Below are 6,718 nucleotides of genomic sequence, written 5' to 3'. Positions count from 1 at the left end.
TTTTTATTTGAACAGCGCTGCAGGAATTGCATCATGCAGAAACATCTATGAGCTAGGAGCCTATCTTGTAAAAAAAGACCTGCATGTCACATGCAGTTTTCACGATGCTTTCAGTGCAAGCACACAAACACACATACAGCACAAAAGTGAGCTAATTACAATGTATTATTCCTCTGAAAGTCTGGTTTTCTAACAGTATCAATAACCATGACATCCTCTCTGGCATCACAATAGGAGAGACAGGAAGCAACGTGACGAATTGTGAACCTGGAATGTTATTTGAATTTATGTGAACCATGCTGTGTTTCAGGTGAAGTGAACCCCAGACCACTCTTTTAAAGAGGACAAGGAATCGGATCAATGGATACTCCCTAAAAAAATAGTATAGTATTGTGGAATAAACAAAGACAAAATAAAGTTCTGAATAATTCATCTGCAGTTCTTCAATGACACACTTGTGAAGAAAAGAAAAGCTTTATCAGGGACTTTAATTCATTATAAATTATAAGAACAATCAAGTGCCGAAGGAGAATGGGAAACACTTGTAGGAAATTAAATATTTAAACACACACACACACACACACACACACACACACACACACACACACACATACAGATTTGCCATCAGTGCTGTTTTTTTCTGTAACAGCTGGATATCAGACAGCACTAAGTGCTCCTGAGGTCTGGGAGATTGATATGGACTGTGTATGTGTGTGTGTGTGTGTGTGTGTGTGTGTGTGTGTGTGTGTGTGCGATAAAGGGGAGCCAAATTAATCTGGGGTCTGATACCCCCCTTCGGGATCAGCTCAATTAACGACCCATACCGGCTGAGGCTCCTGACTAAAAGCCATCCATTCCCTCCCTCTTTCCCTTTTCACCCACTCCCTTTCTTTCTTTCTATCTTTCTTTCTCTCTCTCTCTCTCTCTCTCTCTCTCTCTCTCTCTCTCTCTCTCTCGCTCTATACCATTCATACACTGGTTCATACTTTACACTACCATTCAAACACACAAACGCTCAATCAACTTCTATTTCTTAATCCAATCAATAATTCAATAAGAAGAGAAGAGAAGAGAAGAGAAGAGAAGAGAAGAGAAGAGAAGAGAAGAGAAGAGAAGAGAAGAGAACAGTATGTGGTAGCACGTTGGAGGTCACTGTGTGTAAGTGTGCGTGGAAAATCAGACAGAGCCACTGAATGACAATCCAGAACCGTGTGTGTGTGTGTATGTGTGTGTGCATGCGTGTCCATCATGTGCTTTGCAGCTGTACTAGCAAACTCTGTTCCAAAAGCTCAGAGTGAACGTTTCTAACTTTGAACTAAAACTCAATGTAGAAAACACTCATAGCAAAACCCTAACACACACATACACAGACACAAACACCTACACACCAGGTCCAGCTGCCTGACTGCACTGATTGAAGAAGTACAAAGTAATGACCCTTGCAATGGCCCCCCTGTGAAGCTAAAAAGGAAAAAGTAAAGGGGTTATGCTTAGCTCCAACGCACACACACACACATTATAAGAACTTCTGCAGCTATCGTGGCATCCTAAATGAACCATCTTCACAAGTAAGGCAGCAGACCGCCTTTAAATCAATTAGCGATCATTATGAAGCACTCCAAACAATAATTAACACAAATGTCAAGTAAAAGAGACAGTGCTCTTTGATTACGGAAAGCAGAATTAAGTCAGAAGTACACACCCAGACTCGCTGCTTCTCTACCTCCTCACACACACTGAGCTTTTGTTCACCATGCACCACTCTGCAATTAGCTTAACTAAGTTATTTTAGTATTTAGTATTATACACAAACATGCCTCCTAACACACACACATATGCACACGCAACCCAAGCATCCACCCTCACCCAGTTTATGCCGTACAGCCAGCAAAATACTGATTGCGCTTACACACAGTCAGCTGTGTTTATAGGCAGTAAAAGAATGTCATGTTATTTAAGTAGAGAGACAGAAAGGACAAAGTCGTAGTGTTTCAGCCAAAGGCGTCTATGTGAGAGCGTGTGTGTGTGTGTGTGTGTGTGTTAAAGGAATAGTCCGGCATTTTTTTTTAAACCATTCTACCAACCACATCTGTAGCACATGTGAGGTCATCAGAGATAAATTTTTTAACACATTTTGCTTTGCTGAAAAATGAACAGAAGGACTATTAATAAACTGTTTATTATAACGGCACTTAAAAAATGGGTTCGTGAGAAAAAACCTTAATTTTTACTATGATGTGTATGATGTGTAAGGAATAAAACATAACCTTGCATTCTGTATGGGGAAAATAATCAACGATGTGTCCCGTATACGTTCATTCCTTTTCTGTAACACTGATTTTTTATTCCTCTAACACTACATTAATGTACTGATGCTAATAAACTGTCAATTCATTTGTTAATTAAGTTGTTCTTGAGCCACTTACAGTTACATTTAATGCTGTTGAGAAAAGTTTGTTCCTGTTGTTGCTTACATTACAGTAGCTATAAAACGATCCTTTCTTCAACAGTCTTTTTTTTAATTTCTAGTTAATAAAGCAAAAAATAACCAGCATGTCATGAGACTGACACTAACACTGGAGACTCCTTCTGTAAAGCTTCGCCACATCAACAATTATCATTTTTACCTTATCATGTTTAAATAGAAAAAAGAAACGCCATTTAGATGGTGAAGTATCTGCTCTGTTAAAGTCTTTGTAAACGAGTTGTTGCTTTAGAAATGTACACCAATCAGAATCAAGACTTCGACAGCACAGTGGTGAGTAACTTAAGGAGAACTGCGTAAGAACTCACGGCTCCTGCTACACTATGCAGCTCCTCATATCAGTAATCTTTCATGCTTCAGGATGAAAATAAAAATCTTATAAAAACTTGATGATGACAGAGTTTTGCTTTCTGCGCAGTCACCAAACTGACTTCTCTCTCTCTCTCTCTCTCTCTCTCCATACATTGACATAAACACACACTTCTCTCCCTATCGATCTCTCGCACAGAGGCTTTATGTCGTTGTAGAGTTAAAGGACATTGCTGCACAAACTCACACAAAATATACACACACATACACACCAGTGTGTGTCCAAGAAAATGATAAGAAAAAAAGGATATAATCAGGAGGAAAGTGTGTACCTGTTTCAGAGAAAAAGAAATCAACATCATAAACTCTAAGAAATCACAGATAGCTCTACATTTCTTTTTCTAACTATAATAATAGTAAAGTAATAAAGTATTCTAGTAAATCTATGTAAATTTACAGGAGTGTGTGTGTATGAGAGAGAGAGAGTGAGAGAGAGAGAGAGAGAGAGAGAGAGAGAGAGAGAGAGAAAATGATTTTTTTTTTAATATTCAACTCTTTAGTCGATGAGAATGTCACATAGAAACACATGCAAACTTGTGCGCACACACACACATGCACACACACACGGCAGTTCTAAAGAACAACCAATAAAAATCCTTCCTCACCTTTGCACTGCTAATCTCTCGCTGTGTGTGTGTGTGTGTGTGTGTGTGTGTGTGTGTGTGAGTGAGTATGTGTGCGTCTTCAGCCGAGCGCCACTGCGTCTCTGACAGGTGCCATGGTCCCGTAGACTCCAGAGGAACGACAGGCTCTCTCACTTACACACTCTTCCTCACTCTTTTAGAGCTAGAGTAGAGATAGCTATATCCTGCAGCAGGTCTATGTGTGTGTGTGTGTGTGTGTGTGTGTGTGTGTGTGTGTGTGTGTGACAGAGAGAGACAGAGAGAGAGAGAGATGGTGTGCGTAAAAACGCAGAATTCCAAGGGTCCTTCTGGAAAACACGTCTTATTGTTCCTTCTTGCTCCTTTCTTTCTCCCTGTCCCAGAAAAGCACAGTCCCACACACTGCACCTCTTTTTTCTTTCTTTCTTTCTGTGCAGTAATATTTAATCTATCTGTTTTGTTGGTTTTTTTGTTCTCAGTCCACAGTTCTTTGTGCACCACTTGATGTATGTTAGACTCCTCTGTCGCCACGTCTGAATCTACTTTGGCTCCTGCGCCGTCTGACTCGGTCCCTGCTACTGCGGAGTGCTCCTGCTCTCTCTCTCTCTCTCTCTCTCTCTCTCTCTCTCTCTCTCTCTCTCCATGCTTCACTCCCTCCCTCCCTTTCACACTTTCACCCCTCCCTCTTTGCCACTCCTTCTTAGATGGCAGACTGCTCGGGGTGGAGACTGGACTAAAGTAAACGACTGCATCTCTCTCTCCCTCTCTCTCTCTCTCTCTCTCTCTCTCTCTCTCTCTCTCTCTCTCTCTCTCTCTCTCTGCCTCAGTGCAGGCCTGTGATGCTGTACTGGTTTGGTTCTGACTTCCATATGAGTGTGTATGTGTGTGTGTCTGTGTCTGTTTGGCTGTAATTTGGTGCAACATTCTGCCAACACTGACAGTTGTCCTTTACTGTATATAGTTCCACAGTGACACCATGCATTTTAATTGTGTGTGTGTGTGTGTGTGTGTGTGTGTGTGTGTGTGTGTGTGTGTGTGTGTGTGTGTGTGTGTGTGTAAATATGAGCCTTTTGGACATCTCAAAAATGGAACATCCTATTTGTATATCTGATATCCGCAGTATGTGCATTTTACAAATACCCAAGTGTCTATTAGCTGCTTTGATACGAAGACAGAGTTAATCATTTATGCATACTCAAAACACACACACTCACTTTCCATTCTGCACACAATGACCAACAGTCTTAAAGAAAATGAGGATTTCAGAAACAACAATGTTTATTTCAGCAGAGTTCTATTGATCTTAATCTATTGCCAGCTCATATTATCATTCATATAATATACTATAATATTACTTGAATTCCCTCTCATATCAATCTATCTATCTATCTATCTATCTATCTATCTATCTATCTATCTATCTATCTATCTATCTATCTATCTATCTATCTATAAAGTTATAAAGTGCAATGTTCTGCAAACTGCACATTGCAAAGGCCAATAACGTTGTGCAGCTTCAATCTTTACAAACAAAAGCCACAAACACTCCTAATTTATGAATAATCATTATTTTAATCCATGCAATTGAAATATGCAGTGGGTTAAAAAAAAGAAAGTTTAAAGTTTACACACCCCTTTTAAATTTAACATTAATTCGAGTAGCTAAAACAGGATTCATATTATTATTAAAGTATTATTAGCATATATATATATATATATATATATATATATATATATATATATATATATATATATATATACAAGCTATGTGATTGGACCATACTGTAAGTGGACTTTTGAACCCTGCACACTGTACACACTGTAATCCCTAATCTCAATTCCTAAACACTTCTGTTTTCACGCTTGCACCAGCCAGTACTCAAACAATCACGTCAGCCAGCTCTTAATGGTTCATACCATCAATGATGCTGTACCACTAATGGACTCTCTGAGTGTGTATGTGCGCAGGTGTGTGTTTGTGTTTTAGTGTGGGTGTTGCTATTTGATACTTTGACCAAGACCAATTATTGTCATGTACACCTAACAGCATCACCAGTTTATAATCCACACCCTTGTTATGCATCACACACACACACACAAACTGCCACGTCACACCACCTTCCTTTTCCTCTTACACCTTTTCCTTGTACATTTAATCTTTGGCCTTTCTGCTGACCATAATACAAACATATACTGTAGGACCTTTAAATACATGCAAAATCCTTAACTGTCCCAAACACACTCCTTTTTTACAGCAATGAAGTATTGTAACATTTTAATTTATTTGCTTGTCAATAAATTAAATAAAATAAAAATAAAACCACACACACACACACACACACACACACACTGAAACAATGACTCTATTCAGAGATTGACAGGCAAACACAGATAGATAGATAGATAGATAGATAGATAGATAGATAGATAGATAGATAGATAGATAGATAGATAGATAGATAGATAGATAGATAGATAGATAGATAGATAGCAAAATATTTTCATTAAAATATTTTGAGGTCAAAACTGTAATCCTGATAAAAAAAAAAAAAAAAACAGAATAAATCTATCCATTAAAAAAAAATTCCAGACATCTTAGCAAATAAAAATATCTTGAATATAGACAAATGCATCTAGTATTTATTATCATAAATTTATTCTAGACCAAAGATGACCCTGTGCACAATCAGTTAGTTTTGTATACAAATACTGACTGTGTAATGCTCCTGTTAGAAGAGATTCTTTAAATACTGTACAATTATACATACAATTAAAAGCAATCCTATAAAGTAAGACTTAATATATCACCATTTCTGTTGCTCCTCTAATAGACTCAAGTCTCTGATACAGCACCAAAAATGTAGGCAGGCTTCCCAGTGCATTTTTCAACAAACACACACATACACACCGCACACACACACACACACACACACACACACACACACACACACACACACACACACACACACAATTGCTTTATCACTTTAATACCTAATCTCATACCACAGCTCCTGAGTTACAAGTACACACCCCACCATGGTCACACACTCCTCATAGCACTCCTCATCTCTGGCCAGATAAGGGGAACACATTATACACTGATTTTTCTTAATTCTCTCTCTCTCTCAGTTCAATTAAATTTCATTCAAAATGAGCTTTAATGACATAACAAATTTTACATGTACTGCCAAAGCAATTCAAATAACAAGAAATAAAAACAAAATCATAGGCTCAACAAACAAATAAATGAACCGACAAATAA

The 6,718-nt window shown here is 38.2% G+C and overlaps 1 protein-coding gene across 1 annotated transcript in view; it reads right to left on the bottom strand.

The window, feature by feature from the left end:
* The window catches only part of sema3b (sema domain, immunoglobulin domain (Ig), short basic domain, secreted, (semaphorin) 3B), a 53,825-nt gene extending 49,779 nt beyond the window's left edge, over nucleotides 1-4,046 (bottom strand). Inside the window, exon 1 of the mRNA XM_060881052.1 lies at nucleotides 3,460-4,046. The gene's annotated coding sequence lies outside the window, so the exon portion shown is untranslated. The remainder of the gene's footprint in view (nucleotides 1-3,459) is intronic.
* Nucleotides 4,047-6,718: the final 2,672 nt, after the last annotated feature.

Source organism: Tachysurus vachellii, chromosome 11, assembly GCF_030014155.1.
Source record: "Tachysurus vachellii isolate PV-2020 chromosome 11, HZAU_Pvac_v1, whole genome shotgun sequence".
NCBI classification, from domain to species: Eukaryota; Metazoa; Chordata; class Actinopteri; order Siluriformes; family Bagridae; genus Tachysurus; species Tachysurus vachellii.
The sequence above is the reverse complement of the archived record's forward strand: the minus strand, read 5'-3'. Positions and strand labels throughout refer to the sequence as shown.